The sequence below is a fragment of the Protopterus annectens genome, chromosome 8.part0 (genome assembly GCF_019279795.1).
Source record: "Protopterus annectens isolate FY-2018-M chromosome 8.part0, PAN1.0, whole genome shotgun sequence".
Lineage (NCBI taxonomy): Eukaryota > Metazoa > Chordata > Ceratodontiformes > Protopteridae > Protopterus > Protopterus annectens.
This window is the reverse complement of record NC_056741.1, coordinates 100,447,219-100,465,780: the sequence shown is the minus strand read 5'-3', so window position 1 is coordinate 100,465,780 and position 18,562 is coordinate 100,447,219.

Sequence of the window (18,562 nt, the reverse complement as noted above, 5' to 3'; positions counted from 1 at the left end):
AAAGGCAATAAAGCATTACAGAATACAATGAATAAAAATCAAACCAACCTTTCCCTTGCAGCAAACTGCAGCAGCGTCTGGGTGAGTCTTTCCAGTAAAGCTAAATGTTGTTAGGTATAGCTGGTTTTGAGTAGTTTGTAGGGGATGTGATGTCATAGTATTTGTTTGGAATGGAGTAGGATTGTGCTGAATGTCTCTAAATAATTTTAAGATATTAGTTGAGGTAGCTGATTGAAGTGGTAGCAAATGGATTTATGTGCAGTTGTATGCTGATCTTTTCTGTGGTTATTGGTAAGTAACAGAAAGATTTTAATTTTAATTCTGTTTTTGTATGTTTGTGTATGTTCTGAAATGTTTTAAAATCAATTGTTTTACAGCTGTGTAGTGAAATGGATACAGACTGTAATGTGATGGCTGGGTCATACTTGAGTGGAGAGTGAAGTTTATATGAATCAATTAAATCTGTTGAAAGTAGTAAGATGATAGGAATGAAGTAGTGAAAAGTAGTGAAGTAAGAATAAGTTGAAGAAACATATTGTTAAGATTGAGCAAATTAAACTAGAGGACTGAAGACTAGAGATTGTATTTTTGGATGATTTTTTTTATAGATAGGGAAGTGTGCTTTTAGGGAATATAATATATGCAGCATGAGATGAATGTCACTTGTGAGAAAAGGAGGCGATGATTGAAAATGGTAGTCTCTGGCATGGAGGTAAGAAAAGGGATACTCATAGAAGGTGGTAGAATGAAAGTATTTTAGGATAGTAGGAGATGCCTGAGCAAGGATCTTCAGTGGATTAGGGAATATTAGTAGGGTGAAAATGGCATAAAAGGGGTTGAGTTTAGGGGGATATCAATTGTTTCAAGAATGGACTGACGTTTTCTAGACTAAGATATAGAGAACAGAGAGAATGCTTAGGTGACAGCTATATGCATTTGTTTGGTGATAATTGTTTACTGTGTGAGTATCTGAAAGTAGAACAAAGTTTATGGATATGTGGAAGTGAGTTACTAGGAAATGGATTCAGTTCTATAAATTTAATGATATGAGGATGAGTAGGTATGGCGGGGGGTAGGACAGAGAGCATGACTGAGTGGAGCATAGCTACCCCATAGTATGTTTGCCAAAAACAATCAGTGACAGAGAGTTGTTGCCTCAAATTCTGCAGAGTCTGCAGGGGAGACAATAAAGATAGATATCCTGGGTGGATACCCAGTTCTCATTAGTAAAGGCCAAAGTCCATCAGCAGGTTTAGAGAGAGGTAAATTCTGTAGCCTTAGTCTGTTATGAGGGATAACATCATTTAAATATATGGTGAATAAACATTTACTATCTCCAGCTAGCTCATAATGCTGTGTGGTTTAAACAGTGTGTATTATTAGCAGACAAGCAAGGATCTGACAGGCTTAATTGTAGGTATAGAGCAGCCATGTTTGATAGCCTGTCTTGCAACTTGCATAGCATAGTAAGATCATTGTATAAGTGTTCAGATGCCTGAAAGTTTCTTGGCCCCTCTTTCATTTGGATTCGTGTTAGAAGATTTAATTCCTTTGTACTTTCAAAGTCACAAGATGCATGAGAGCATAGGGTTAGGAAACCCAAAGGGCTGGCCCTGGTGATTTATAGTTCAGTTTTGGGAAAAGTGACAAGAGATACAATCACCTTTACTGGACTATTATAAACTTATACAGCAGTTTTTTTTAATTGCAGCATCTTGTAAGTATTATCATGTTGTCATGTATGTACAAACATCATGTCTTTGTGATGAGGGAGATTATCTGTTGGGTAGTTTACAAATAGGGCCAGTATTTTTACTGTTAGAGAATTTCTAACACTGTCTCCTTATAATGGCACCAAGATTAGGTTTGGGTTACAATGAAAGCGTTTAGAGTGGATAACTAAAACAATATTTATTACCAATAGATTATCTCGTAAGCATTAACTATCCTGCTATTATATATAGTTTTCTAACTCAAACAGTCCAGGAACAAATATCAACTCTTTGGCAGTGGAGGATTGTCTATGAGATAATTTAGAAATAGTCACTATAATGGCACCAAGATAAGACTTTGGTAAGAGTGGAGATGTTTTGAGTGGGTTATTTTAGGGACTATATTGAGGTTTTGATACAGCATAGCCTTTGCCACAATTTTCTTTTGTTTTATATTTCAAAGAACAAGGAACAAAAAGAGTGCATCTCTATAGAAATGAATAGCATGCTCAGCGCCTTAACCTTAACCCTTTCATTATTATAAAGAGTTCCCACCATTGAGGTTTCCTTAAAAATGAAATTAAGAGTTAGTAACAGTGCAGCCAAACAACCATTTTTTCTTACTTATTTTTTAATCAAGCTTGCATACACAACTTCTTAACCATTTAATTAGAGTAAATGGCTCCTACCTAAAACAGTGCTAAACATACATGACCCCTCATCCTTCATTACAGTTGCATTGGGTCGGTAGCAAAATAGTAAATTGAGTAAGGAGTTGTAGTTTAATAAGATTTTGGATTTAGGATGGTTCTTTCCCACAGTTAGAATAAGCAGTAGTGTTCCTCGTCCCCTGTTGGTGGGAAAGAGGAGAAAAAGACTTCCTGGGAAGGTTATGCAGCTATGTGGACCCACCCAGAAGCTTTTCCACCCCCTAAGGAGTGGAGTCTACCATGGAGTACACTTAATTACTAGGTTATCTCTGTTCTGTGAATCCAACTATAAGCTTTTTTACCCTCTAAGGAGAGAAGACTATATTATGGTATATATCATTATTTAGTTCATAGGTACATAGGTTCATAGGTAGGTACTAGGCTATTGGCCCTAGGGCCTATATAAGCCTAGCCGAAAGGTACCCTGGCTTTTGCTACCCAAGAAAACTATTTTCATGTGCCCCTGTCAAGCAGAGCCACAGAAGTGATCCCCGAGGTGAATTTCCTATCTCACATCCAATCATCAAGATTTTTCTTGAGGAGTGCTAATGAGGAGCTTTGTTTGATATAGATAGGTAGTTTGTTCCAGAGTATGGGAAGTCTCCGGGACAGGAATCTATCCCTCCAGCATGTTCTGTTTATTGTGGTGACAAGGTATAGGTCCCTAGAGCATGTAGCTCAGAGGGATTGGGATTTCTTTAAGTGGAGCATGTCCAACAGCTCTGGGTTTGACATAGCTTTGTATGTTAGGCAGAGATTGCCTCTGAGTAGACGATATGCGACAGAGTAAAGTTGGAGTTTTTTGAGGCGGTCTGCATAGGACATCTGTTTGAGGCTGGTAATCCTCTTTGTGAGGTATTTCTGCGGTTTTTCCAGTTGTTGTAGATGTCTTGTGAGGTACATACCAAAAGGGGAATTGTACTCTATAATGGGTCTAATGAGTGATGAGTAGATGGGAACAATGACCTCTGTTTTCCTGGATGAGAAACCTTTTGTGATGAGGTGTGCCACATAGAAGGATTTCCTGACTACTGTGGCAATGTGATTATCAAAGAAGAGAGTACTGTCCACCTGTGTCCCAAGGTCTCTTATCACACTTTCAGTGTTAAGTAGACTACCACCTATATGGTAGTTCATGAGTACTGAGTTTTTACCAAAAGGAATGACAATGCACTTTTTGACATTGAGCTTCAAGCCATGGCTTTGACACCAGGCATCTGTCTCAGTGAGGCCCTTTTGTAGGAATGAAAACTGAGATCTTATTCTAGGATTAAAACAATAAAGTCACAATTTGCTGAGATTTCAACTATAAAGTCAGATTATGTGTTTATACAGTAGATTGCTTTTAAAAGGTGGGCTGCAGTTCCACAGAAAATAGAAAATGCAAGCTTAACACATTAAATGGTATGCATTTTACTATATCCTATCGCACCTGGTTACAAGGAAACAACACAACTTTTTATAGGTTCATAGGTGTATACCAGCCTAATGCATACCATTTAATGTGTTGCATGGCTAACTTGGTTCTTTACAAGCCTAGCAATGCAACACAACCCAGTTTTGTTCCTCAGTTCCTTGGATGCCTACATGGACCAATGGCTGTGGGTCACTGTAGGGCACTATATCTATGAGTTATATTATAATGACAAGAAAGAAAAATAGTATTAACATTGGCTTATGTGTTACTATTGCACTAATTCTGATTGGTGAAATATGTTGCACAGCCATTGGTCATGGGAAGAGAGTATATTATATGATGATTGGTCTATTTTTGCATATAATTAATATTTTAGTTTTGATTGCCCAAATATTTTGGCACTTCACTGATGGAATTTCATTGTTTTTTATAATATTTAAATATGTGCTTGTTTATTTGTTAGTTGATCTGAAGAAGGGTTATGTTAACCTGAAAGCACTTATCATTTTTATTAATAAAGCCTGCTTGGGTTTAGCTGTGGCAGTAGTGGTACTTTATCTTGGACGTTTATTTCTTAATATTTTTGGGTACCTGACCTTGGCAACCTTAATCTTAGTTCTGCTGTGGTTATATACATTTGTCTCTGGAAGTTGGTTGTACATGGCTGAAGGAGTTAATTCTGCAGTGATTGAGCTCGGTTATCGCCTGAAGGCAACAATAGGAACTGTGAATGACACTGCATCCTACAACATTATGCAGAAGGACAACCTTCTACTATGTTTGAAGCTAAGTGATAACCCTGAACCCATTCAAGAAGAGGTAACTGTTTTTTATATGTTTTGACCACATTTAAGTCTCTGGAGAACTGTTTGTACAAGGTGAAGAGACTTCAATGGCAACACTTCCACCTGGAAGCGTGCATTCATCATATAATTATTCCGAGGGGTTTAAGGGTTTTACTCATGCCTACATCACTGAACAACACCACAATGACATTCCTACTGATAAAATGGTCAAAACTAAAATGAATGTGTCACCATCTGATAGTATGAATGTCAGCATTCATGGAAACATTAAATGACTACAAAGACCTTTATATGGTAATGCTAGATGTAAACAGTTTATTCCCAATCATCTAGAAAGAATATGGTATTTTGACCATCAAAACATTTTTAGTGGAGAAGAAGATTTTCTCCAATGAAAAAATAGATCTTTTACTCTTACTGCTACATACAGCCTTAGAAAACAACATCTTCATATTCGAGGGCATAATATATATTGGCAGAAATGGAGCATTGCCATGGGCACTCCCTGTGCCAATACATATGCTAATTTAGTTTTAGCACATTGGGAAAGCAAATGTGTCTTCAGTGATAATACTTTTAGTCATCATCTCTGTTTTTATAAAATATTTGTTGATGATGTTTTTATTTTATGGCAAGGAACTATAGATAAATTACGTTATTTTGTATAATATTTGGAAACTACTTCTGAGTTTTTACAGTTCACATTAAATTACTCAAATACATCTATTGATTTTTTAGATCCTAAATTAGAATTGAGTGAACATGAGGGCATTAACACTGTCGTCCATCATAAGAATTGCAAGAAAAATAACTTATTGCCCAGAGCCAGTATGCACCCTAGACACATATATCCTAATATTGTAAAGGGACAATTGCTCCGGCATTCAAGACTGCACACAGCAGATAAGGATTTTGTTCAAGCCACACAAGATTTGAAATGACAATTTGTTCAAAGGGGTTACATCAAGGAGTTAAAACAACAAGTCAATCTTCTACTCTTTCAGCTGTTCATGTTAGGGGTCACCACAGTGGATCATCTGTTTCCATTTCTTCCTGTCCTCTGCATATTGCTCAGTCACACCAACTGCCTGCATGTCCTCTCTCACCACACCCATAAACCTTATCTTAGGCCTTCCTCTTTTCCTCGTACCTGGCTTCTCCATCCTTAGCATCCTTGTCCCAATATACCCATCATCCCTCCTCAGCACATGGTCAAACCAACGCAATCTTGCCTCTCTGACTTTGACTCTAAACCGTTCAACCTGAGTTGACTCTCTAATATACTGATTCCTAATCCTGTCCATCCTTGTCACACCCAGTGCAAATCTTAACATCTTTAACTCTGCCACTTCTAGCTCTGACTCCTGCCTTTTTGTCAATGCCACCGTCTCCAACCCATACAACATAACTGGTCTCACTACCCTCTTGTAGACCTTCCCTTTCACTCTTACTGGTACCAGTCTGTCACAAATCTCTCCTGACACTCTTCTCCACCCATTCCACCCTGCCTGTACTGTCTGCTTCACCTTTCTTCCACACTCACCATTACTCTGAACTGTTGATCCCAAGTACTTAAACTCATCCACCTTCACCAACTCTACTCCCTGCATCCTCACCATTCCTCTATTCTCCCTCTCATTCACACACACATATTCTGTCTTAGTCCTGCTGACCTTCACTCCTCTTCTCTCTAGAGCATATCTCCACCTCTCCAGGGTCTCCTCAACCTGATCCCTACTCTCACTACAGATCACAATGTCATCTGCAAACATCATAGTCCATGGGTCCTCCTGTCTGATCTCGGCTGTCAACCTGTCCATCACCGTTGCAAATAAGAAAGGGCTCAGAGCTGATCCTTGATGTAATCCCACCTCCACCTTAAACGGATCTGTCACTCCCACTGCAGACTTCACCACTGTCACACTATCCTTGTACATATCCTGTACCACTCTTGCATACTTCTCTGCCACTCCTGATTTCCTCATACAATACCACAACTCCTCTCTAGGCACCCTATCATATTTATTTTATTTTAATTATTTATTTATTTGAAGTTTGTTTGCCAGGATGGTTCATTGGGCCGAATGAACCCATTTTCAATGGAGTCCTGGGGAGAAACGCTCCATAGATACAATATAGAAAAAACAGTTTGTTAAAGTACAAGAAGAGTACATATAAGCCATAGTAAATATTAATACAATTAGAAGTAAAAGCAGAACAATATATAACAATTCATATGGGTTTACAATTTTTAGTCTCTATAATTGCTAAAATAGATGTTAAGTCAAAGACAATAGTGAGTAGGTATGTACAAATGAATTAAACTTAAGAAGTTATTTACAATATGTTTGTTCTCATATGGGAAATGTGATTGTAGGCTAAGAGGTTAAGGATAAGGCTTGGGATGTTATGCAGGATGGGAACATGAGCATTCCCAGAGAGATGTTAAGTGTGAGTGGAGGAGAGATTTAAAGGTGGGAAGGCTGCAAGTGCTACGAATATTAAGTGGAAGGAAGTTACAGAGACAGGCCAGGGAAAAAGAGAGTAAGAGTTTGCCTACTGGACGGGTAGGTTTGTGGAGTTCAATCAGGTTCTGAGTGTTTGTTCTTAATGATCTGCTAGGTAGGTGCATAGTGAAGGTTGAGGCAAGGGAAGGGCAGAGGGTGGGCTTGAAAATGAGCTTATGAGCATGAATTAGTTGAGTGTATATAAGGTAGTTGGGAAGCTCTAGCCAATTTAGTTTGTGGAGGGCAGTAAAGTGATGGGAGGAGGATCTGTGCCCAGTGATGAATTTGGTGATTTTGTTATAGCAGGCGGAGAGTTTTGTTTTAATAGAGGATTGTACATTGGTTAGGAGTGGGGCACCATAAAGGAGAGAAGGGATGAGATATGTGGTAGAGAGGATGAATCTAGTGGAAGGGGTGAGGAAGTGAATATGGCAATAGAACATACCAAGTTTCTGGTGTGTTTTTTTAATGTTTGTTTGCATATGGGTATCAAATTTAAGCTGATTATCAATGAGAACTAACAATTTAGCACTGGAAACAATTTCAAGGGAAGTGTTGTGACTAGTTATGGAGAATGAATTTATGTTGATAGTTGTGCTTTTGGACGGGATGAATATCATGAGTTTGGTTTTTGATGCATTGAGTGCCAAATGGTTATCAATCATCCATTGTTCAGTGGTTGAGAAGGCATCTTGGGTTAGTTTTATGAGGGTGAGAAAGGAGTTATCAGCACATATAATTGTTGAATCATCTGCATATTGGATGATTTTAGCATTAGGGATAGTGTGGTGAAAGTCATTAATGAAAATGTTGAACAGTAAGGGACCTAATATAGAACCCTTGGGTACACCAGTGGCAGTGTTGAGGAATGGGGAAGTGGATTTCTTCCATTTGACAGCTTGTTGCCTGTTGGAAAGGTAACTGGTAAACCAGTTGATAGAAGATGGTGGTGGGTTTAGATTAGAGAGTTTGGTTAGAAGGAGGGGGTGGGAGATGGTATAGAAGGCCTTAGAAAGGTCCAGGAGGAGGGTGGAAACAATACAGCTGGAGTCGTGGGCTTTATTCACAGTTTCAAGGAAGGAGAGATGTGCGGTAGTAGTGCTGTGACCAGGTCTGAATCCATGTTGTGTGGGGGTTAGTAGGTGATTGTCGATGAGGTAGGGTAATAATTGTATGTGGATACATTTTTCAAGAAGTTTAGAGATGGGAGATAAGATGGCGAGAGGTCTAAAATTGGAGATGTTATTATTGTTTCCACCTTTGTGGAGGGGAATCATGTAGGCTTTTTTTCCAAATTTGGGGTACATAGCCTTCTTGGATTGACCGGTTTATAAGAATACAGATGGGGAAGGCAATGGCTTCAGTAGCTGTCTTTAGGAAGAAGGAAGGGATGTTATCAGGGGCATTAGAGCATGGTTTTACTTTTAGAAGGAGTTTTTTTACAGTTGATACAGGAATGGGTTTGAGAGAGAGAAGAGAGAAAGTCGGAGGTGGAAGTACCTGTGGAGGGGGGGTAGTGGGAATTGTAGCTGGGTGTGTGGAGTTATTTGTGAAGGATGATGTTAATTTGGTTATGGAGTCGATGAAAAAGTTGCTAAATTGGGAGGCCAGGTTGGTATCGGAAGTGTTATGATCAGGGCATGGATTTTCCTTCCTGCCAGGGTTGAAGAGGGTGGAGATACTATCTCAGAATGTTTTGGGGTTAGTCTTGTGATTATTTTTTTAGAGAGTGGTACAGTAGGATTTGCGGTTGGAAGTGAAGAGCTTTTTGACTCTGTTACGAATTAGCTTGTATTCATTTAAGGTGGGTGGGATTTTGTTTTTATAATGGTACTTCAAGGCTTTATCACAGAGGTGCATGACAGCTAAGGTATCTTTGGTTAGCCAGGGGATGGTTTTGCTCTTAATTCTTTTAGTTCTCAGGGGGGTAGAGGTATCTAATAGCTTTATAAATGTTGTATTAAAATAAGTGACAGCTTCATCTAGGGATAGAGTATTTAGAGGACTCCAGTTGAATTGTTTCAGTAAGTCAGAGAAGGTGTTGGGGTTGAAGTTTTTTAAGATGCGCATAGAGATGGTGGTATGTGGCAGTTGTAGGGAGGGAGATTTATGGTAAATGAAAGTAGGAAAGTGGCATTGAAGGTGTCAGGGAGGGTACCACTACTGGAGATAAAGTGTGGGTGTGATACCAGTATCCAGTCAAGGGTTCTTCCAAAGGAGTAGCCCTTTGATGACCTGGTTATGGAGTTGATGAGCTGATGGAAGCTTTAAAGATTTATATTTAGGGGGTTTGTTAGGCATTGAATGGAGGACCAGTTAATATTAACGTCGCCTAGGATAAAAGTCTCATTTGTTATGTTGCTGGAGAGCCAAGAGAGTATATCTTTGAGAATAGGTGGATTGTCACGAGGAGGGATGTAGAGGGAGGCTAAGCATATGGATGTATTTTTATTTATTTATTATTTTTAATTTACATTTGTTAATCAGTTTAGTCTGGCTGAGCTTTTGGCTCATTTTCAGCAGAGACCCGGGGAGAAAAGCTCCTCTGGACTAGAAAACAATTTATTAAATTTTAGTAACATAGTAGTAACAATCAGCTATAGGATCTTACAAGCAGAGACCTGGAAAGAAAAAAAAGCTCCTCAGGTAATATGCTTATTTAAGTGGAGTAGGGCAAGAAGTAATTTGGCATTGGCAAATTGGGGCATGGGATTAGAATATGGAGTAACTGAAAGGGGGAGAGGAATAGAGTAGAGCAACTCCACTTCCTCTTTTGAGGGTTCTGTCTTTCCTGATGATATTGTAGTTGAGGGGAGTTATTTCAGAATATTTTATGGAGGGTTTCAGCCAAGTTTCGGAGATTGACAGTATGTCAGGATGGTTATGGAGAAGCCAGGCATGACGGTTAGGGATTTTATTACATATACTTTGAGCATTTAATGCTGAGAAGGAGAGGGTTTTTACAGATGAAGGGGTGTCAGAGGGGGTGGTTGAGGAGTTGGCGGGAGAGGGACCAGGGTTGGGGTGTATATCACTGGAGAGAAGGGTGGTGATAAGTTGGTGATTATGGAGATAGAGATGATAGGAATGTTTTGTGTATAGTTTCAAGGTTGTATATTTTGTATAAGTAGTGCTAGTTAGGGTTAGAGTAGGAAACTTGTAGGTGGGAAAGAGTTTGTAGGGGAAGAGTAGGGAGAGAATGCAGAAGTATAGATGAGGGCTTATGAAGATAGAAGATTGTAGGTGTTGTTTGTGGATTGAACTGGTTGTGTGAAAGTGGGGGGAGTGAGTAGTGTTAAGGGGTTTGGTGAGGTAGGTAAAACAGGTTAAACTAAGTAGTAGTAGATGGGTTACAAATGAGGATGATCTTATAAGCATAGTTGTAGTTTGGGGTTTGAGTTGTGATGAGTGATTGATATGAATGGAGTGTGGTACAGATGTGAAAGGGTTAGGCTAGATGTTATGAGGTGGTAGGGGGTGGAGCTGAAGAGTAAGAGGAGGGGAAAGATTAAAGATAAGTGGATGAGGTGGAATGGGTGTGGTTATTAGGGTATAAATGTAGAAGGCCTGGGGGCGGGTGGTATTTGGGGGCAGGGTAGGGGAGAGGAGTGAGCCCGTAGGGCGAACGGAGCGGGAAGAGCCAAGAAGGAAGAGTGAAGACTGAAGACTTGGGCTACGAAAAACAATCAGTGAGGGTAGAAGTGGAAACTCAAGGTAAGGAGCCACAGGGGATAGGGGCAGGGCACTGAGTCTAAGGGTAGAATGAAAACATAGAATTCAAAGGGTGAAGAGGTAGAATAGGCAGCTGGAGATTACATTAAAAAAGTTCTAAGCTTAAAGATTGAAGTAGAAGTTAGTTAATGGATGGATGCTGCCACCTGCTGACCAAATTGGGTAATTGCAGATATTTAGAGCAGCACTGGGAGGATAGGAAGGGATGGAGTCTACGGAGCCAAGAGAAGTTGGGTAGGTGCTGGGCTGCTAGCTAGCGCACGCCGGGTCATAAACATCAACCAGTGACACAAAATGGCTATGCAGTATGGTACATACACTCGTTTGATATTTTTGTACTTGTGGGGAGGCAGGACAGTTTCCAACTGCACCTCACGATCCCTGAGATAATTCTTACAGGTAGGGAAGCCAGGGTACTATGTAGCACAAAGTAGGATGCCTGGGGTAGTCTGATCATATTACTAGCAAGCTGTAAGGAACAAAAGGTATTATTAGTATTTTGAAGACAGAGAAACAGCCATTAAGAGGGAAAGGACTACAATGGGGTAGTATAGTTTATGCAGTATGGGGGTAGCCTAGGGGTGGTATGTAGTGAGGGTGTGTGTTTGTAGGAAGTGGGAGAATAGGGATAATTACATTAAATTAATTAGGAACTGAAGGAACCTCAGTACAGCAGCACTTTATACTTGGACTATAGACAGTGTATTGCATTGAACAAAAGCGAAGCAGTACTGAGTAATACACATATACCAAATGACTGCATTTAAATACAGAGTAGGGCAGCTTTCCTACTTCAAGAAAACATGTGCATTAAAGTATACAGGTTAACCAACAGTTTAGAATGTAACTCTGTATGAGGAAGCAGTTACAGTTAAAATAAATACAGACTTTCAGAAATAGGCAAAAATAGAACATCCAAACTGCTCATTAAATCCTATCCTCTCGCTTAATAATTGTAGCACTCTAAGTTTAAGCATAGACATACCACAGCATGAAACAGTTCAAATTAGTGAGGCACATTAATTTATATCTCAGCAGGTTATGCATTTCAAGAGCAGAGCAGTTGTGACACTTTAAATGAGGCAGGAGTATGTGGTAATTTAAAAAAAATGTCCAATCACAGTATAAAGTATAGGACCTTAAACTAGACTGTTTAATTGTAGCTGAATGGGTTCAGTGCACACATTAAAATGGGCAGACAACCTTTTCTATCAGGGAAACACCTTGGATATAGCAGAACAAGTACAATAGCTGCTTCAAGACTCGAACTTATCTAAAACTGGTAAGCTTAGTCACAAAAACACTGGTTGAGCATTTCCAGTTTAGCGTTTCATGTAGAAAGCAGTTGCGAAGCTCCAAGTGAGGTGGGAATGTGGCACAACAATTAAAGAAATAAACTGAAGTGCAGTAACAGCATATAAAGGAATATCGTATACCAGTGTATGGACTTACAGTAGAGAGACTTCAATATACGTTCCTGGATAGAGCACTCAGCCTTGGTAACAAGGTATCTCTGGAGATACAGCAAAGCAGCAAATTAGCCACTATTGTTTTGTTTTTCTTTTTACTAAAGTAATGAGCCTGTGAACATTCTGAAAAGAAAAGCTTTTACTGAAAATAAAAGTTGGCCGCTATGTGGGCTATAAATGCATACCCAGCCTGAGAACGCTCTGATAGATCGGTTTTGCATACGATCCAGGAGGGCCTGCAGGACTTGGTATGTGGCAAGCAGGGGAACTAAGGAAGGCTGCTGATATGATATTATGCAGGCTGATCCTGGGAACCCTCAGAGAATTGCTGAAGGGATATGGTTCAGGGCTGAGTAAAGAACGCACGACAAGCAGTCAATGTATGCAGCAGTTCTTCAAAGCTGTAGCTAAGCGGCATACATATTTGGGGCTAAACACTTTAAAATAACTGAATACAGTTTACTAAATACAGAGATACATTCAGGCTGATCTTGGGAATGCTCAGCGAAACTGCTAATGGGATATGTTTCAGGGCTGAGTTAAGAACGCCTGACAAGCAGACAATGTATACAGTAGCACTTCAAAGCTGTAGCTGAGCAGCAAACAATACTAGGGCATAAACACTTTTTAATAACTACATACAGTCAGAAAACATTCACCCACAAACGGATCCAGCAACCGATGGCACGACCTGGACTGGAAGGGCCCAGAGAATGATTTAAAAATGGCGCCTGCTCTACTGTCGTCACTGTATAGTTTCAGGGGTGGGAAGAGGACATGACGAAGGGAGGAGGGACAAGGCAAGGGAGACAAAGGGGAGAAAGTTGAGTAGGGGGAGGGGAGAGGTACACTCAGGTGTGAGCAGAAAGAGCCAAGAAGGAAGAGTGAAGACTGAAGACGTGGGCTATGAAAAACAATCAGTGAGAGTAGGAGTGGAAACTCAAGGTACGTTGCCATGGGGGATAGGGGCAGGGCATTGAGTCTAAGGATGGAATGAAAACATAGAATTCACTGGGGTGAAGAGGTAGAATAGGCAGCTGGAAATTGAATTAAAAAAGTTCTAAGCTCAAAGATTGCAGTAGAAGTTAGTTAATGGATGGATGCTGCCACCTGCTGGCCAAAGTAGGTAATTGCAGATATTTAGAGCAGCACTGGGAGGATAGGAAGGGATGGAGTCTACATTGCCCAGAGAAGCTGGGTCGGTGCTGGGTTGCTGCCTAGCGCACACCGGGTCAAAAAAATCAACCAGTGGCACAAAATGGCTATGCGGTATGGTACATACACTCGTTTGATATTTTGGTTCTTGTGGGGAGGCAGGACAGTTTCCAAATGCACTGCACGATCCCTGAGATAGTTTCTACAGGTAGGGAAGCCAGGGTACTATGTAGCACAAAGTAGGATTCCTGGGGTAGTTTGAACGTATTACTAGAGAGATTCATTTGATATTTTGGTCCTTATGGGGAGGCAGGACAGTTTCCAAATGCACCGCACGATCCCTGGGAAAGTTCTTACAGGTAGGGAAGCCAGGGTACTATATAGCACAAAGTAGGATGCCTAGGATAGTTTGAACATATTACTAGCGAGACTTGTTTAATATTTTGGTTCTTGTGGGGACGCAGGACAGTTTCCAAATGCACTGCACGATCCCTGAGATAGTTCTTACAGGTAGGGAAGCCAGGGTACTTTGTAGCACAAAGTAGGATGCCTGGGGTAGTTTGAACATATTACTAGCGAGACTTATTTGATATTTTGGTTCTTGTGGGGAGGCAGGACAGTTTCCAAATGCACCGCATGATCCCTGAGAAAGTTCTTACAGGTAGGGAAGCCAGGGTACTATATAGCACAAAGTAGGATGCCTGGGGTAGTTTGAATGTATTACTAGCGAGACTCGTTTGATATTTTGGTTCTTTTGGGGAGGCAGGACAGTTTCTAAATGCTTTCATATGCTTTCTCCAAGTTTCATATGCTTTCTCCAAGTCCACAAAGACACAATGCAACTCCTTCTGACCTTCTCTATATTTCTCCATCAACAGTCTCAGAGCAAACATCAACAACAACAACAAAAACAAGTCAATGAGGTCAACAAATTGAGAAATGACAAAGGCAAGTCATATTTTAGTCAGAAATCAAATTATGTTCATCTGGTAGAAAGCAAGTCTCATGTGCAGAACTTGATTCATGTTTTGTTTACATATACAAGTGACACAAGATATGTCTGTGATATAATAAGGCATAATTGGAATATTCCATGGACTGACTCCATTATTTGTGATGTAGTAGGTGAAACACCTGCGTTCACATTTAAGAACGGTAGGAATTTGAAACAGAGTCTGAACATGGGTCATCAAATAGCACATACATCCAGAATTAACAAGAAGGGTACCTTTTCATGCACAAATTGAACTATGTGTAAGCATATATGGGAGACACAAATATGTGAACATCCTGTCACCCAAAAAATATATAAACTGAATTTTTATGCAGACTGCAGAACTCGTAATGTGATTTATGTTGCATGTTGTCAGGACTGTTCTAGCTTCTATGTAGGTAAAACGAATAGGCAGTTAAAAGAATGTGTTTCAAAGCACATCAGTGACATTGGACTAATGGATATAAAGAGTCCCTTATATAAACATATACATTCTAATCCTTTACACAAAATGTGTTTCCTAGTCATTCAAATTATAAAGTTGAACATTAGAGGAAGAGACATTGTTTTGGAAATGGAATATAGAGAAACACAATGGATTGCTGATCTTATGGTTGACAAATCCCTGGGTTTAAATACGTCTCCCTTTGAAAACATTTTTAAAGAAACTGAGATTGAAATAATTTTATTTTTAGTTATTTATGCTAGCTTATTTTGTTTTATTATCTTCAGTCTATCCAGACCTCTGTCATGCTCTTAATATACATTTTATTGTTTTCAGTTATTACTTCATTAGTATTTTTTGGCTTATGTTGACAGTACAGTGGTGCAGTGGTAGCATTGTTGCCTCACAGCAAGAGGTTCTCTGGTTTGATTCTCGGGTGGAGTCTGCATGTCCTCCCTGCAGTCTTGTGGGATTTCTCTGGGTACTCTGGTTTCCTCCCATGTTGCAAAGACATGTGTCTGGTGTGTTTCTTCCTGGGCCTCCACTTAAAATTGGTTTCCTTCCAAGTCGGACTTTCCCATTAAACAAATGTTAAATAAACAAAAAGTGTATTTAGATTGAATTTTACTTCATTATTGAATGGTCTGTTAGTGATTCAGGTAGTTATAGATTTTTTTATAGATTTTTGGTCATTTCTCATTATTGGCATGGTTTGGTATAGCAGAATTTGTTGATAGTAGGTTGACTACCTTACTCGATAAGTCTGATACCATTGACCTATAGGTTTGGCATATAACTTCTTCTTGATTAATTTTTTGGGATGTCTTTGTCTACAGATGTCATTTAGATATAGTCTGTTGTTGTTTGTCGTGATTGAACATCATTATCATCATCATCAGCCCCTTTTTTCCCATTTTTCTACATGGGGTGGTGTATTGTGTTAACTGTCACCAACTCTCAATTCAGTGCCGCACTCCTGCTTTCATCAACACTCATGCCTGACTGTCGCAGATCTTCTTTAACACAATCCATCCACCTCTTTGCTGGATGTCCTTGCTTCCTCTTACCTTCTTCCTGTCTGTCCCAAATCTCCCTCACCAGATTGTCTTCTACTTTTCTACACATGTGCCCAAACCACCGTAATCTGTTCTCTTTGATCTTTTCTGCAATTGGAGCTACTTTGGCTTCTGCTCTCATGTCCTCATTTCTTCACCTGTCCCATAGTGTCCATCCTACCACCCTTCTCAGGCACTTCATTTCCATCACCTCTAGCTTCTTCAACTGTTCTGTCTTTACTTCCCAGGTTTCTGTACCATACAGTAGTACTGGTCACACCACTGTCTTGTACACCTTACTTTTCAGCTTCTTTGGCATTCTTCTGTCACAGACTACCCCTGATACTCTATGCCAGTTGGATGCAGCCCCTCTGATTCTAGCTTTGACCTCTTCATTCAGACTACCCTTCTCCTCAACTAATCCTCCCAGATACTTGAAACTGTTTACCTGTTCCACTATCTTCCCTTCTATCTCTATTCTCTGCTTCCTCTGATTTCCCCAGTTTGCTGCCATTACCACCATCTTATCTGTGCTTACTTTCGTCCCATGTGCCTTCAGATTTGCATTCCATTCTCCTATCCTTTGCTGAAGTTCTAGCCAGAGTCTGCCTGTACTGCCACATCATCTGCATACAGAAGCTTTGTTGATCCATCCCCTCCTACCTGTTTGCTAATATAGTCCGTCACCAGTATGAACAGCAGTGGGCTCAGAGCTGAACCCTGATGTACACCCACACCCACTGGGAAACCCCTCTGTGAGGCCAAACACTGTTTGTACTTGAGTCATTGGGTCCTTGTACATTGCCTGCACTAATTCTACCAATGTTTCTGGGAATTCAAACCACCACAGTACTGCCCAGATCAGCTTTCTTGGGACCTTGTCATATGCTTTCTCCAAGTCTAGGAATGTCCAGTAAGACCCTCTCCTTTCTAGCTTCTTCTCAAGTATCTGTCTCAATGCAAACATTGGGTCAATTGTGCTGCATCCTGATCTGAATCCAAACTGCTCATCTCCCATCTTACATTCTACTACTCTGCGTATCCGTATCAGTCACCCTCTCCAGAACTTTCACCTATGTGATAGGAGTTTGATGCCGGATGTCCCATTTGTTCTTGTACACTGGCACGAGTATGCTTATTCTCCAGTCATCTGGGATATGCCTTTCTCTTTACACTGCTATCAGTACCCTCAGGAGCCATTTATCCCCTATCTCACCCAACATTTTTACCATATCTGCTGTGACCTCATCTGAGCCTGCTGCTTTCTTTGACTTCATCTTCCTTAGTGCTGTTCTTATTTCCTCTAGGGTGGGCTCTTCTTCTCTCATAATAGGCTGTTTCTGGGGCAGTACAGCTTCTGTGGGTTTTTCTTCATTTAAAATGTGCTGGAAATACACCTTCCATTCTGTTCTGGGCTGGTGAGCAGGTTGTTGCTGGCATCCCTTTTGAAGGGTGTCTGACTATCTTCTTTATCTTTGCCTTGCAACCTGATATAGTTTCCTTGTGCCTCTGACTGAGTCACTTTCCAGAAGTTGGTACAGTGCCTCTGATGCCCTATTCTTTGCTATTGTAACTTCTTTCTTAGCCAACCAGTCCTTCCTAGCCTGGTCAGTCTTTTCTGTCTTCCACTTCTTCCTGCACTCCTTTTTTCTTTTGATGACTTCCTGTACTTCTGCATTCCACCACCAGCTTTCTTTCCTTATGTACCTTATTTCCATATCTGGCTCGACCACATATCTTTTCTGCAATCCTAACACATACTGTTTTTAGGCACTGCCATTCTTCTTCAACTCCACCTATTTCCCCCTCTTCTTGGGGTACTAGGGCCCTGAGTAATTCCTTGAACTGTACTTTCTCTCAACTTCCAGGTCTTCAGCCTGGTCTCTGTTGACCTTTGATTGTGACAATTAGTGGTTTATGCTGTGGGCCAATTGTTTCACTGTGGATGACTTTGCAATTATGAATTCTGCCCTAGTGCCTTTTCCTTACTAGAAGGAAGTCTACCTGAGTTGCATGTTGACTACTCTTGTATGTGATCTTGTCTGTCTCTCTTTCTGAACCTTGACTACTATCAAGTCTTTTCCTTACTAGAAGGAAGTCTACCTGAGTTGCATGTTGACTACTCTTGTAGGTGATCTTGTCTGTCTCTCTTTCTGAACCTTGACTACTATCAAGCCATTTTCCAGACAGAAGTCTAGAATGGCTTCTCCTTCTTTATTCCTGTTGCCCCACCCATGTGGACCCAGGCAGTCCTCATATCCTGTTCTGCCTGTCCTGATATGTGCATTCAAGACACCCATTGTTGTCCTGCTTCAGCTGTCTGAATGCACTCTTTTCCTCACTACTGCTGTGGTGCCCTGTCATTACTTCTGATGATATCCCTTGCTTTCTGAATTCCTACACCATTCCTAGCCCTCCACCTGAGTAGCAGACTCTGGATCCCAAGCCTGCACTGTCCTTCCATCTCATCTCATCCTGGATACATAGAATGTCCAGCCTCCTCTGTATCATCAAGTCATCTACTTCCAAGCTGCATCCTGTAAGTGTGCCTACATTAAGC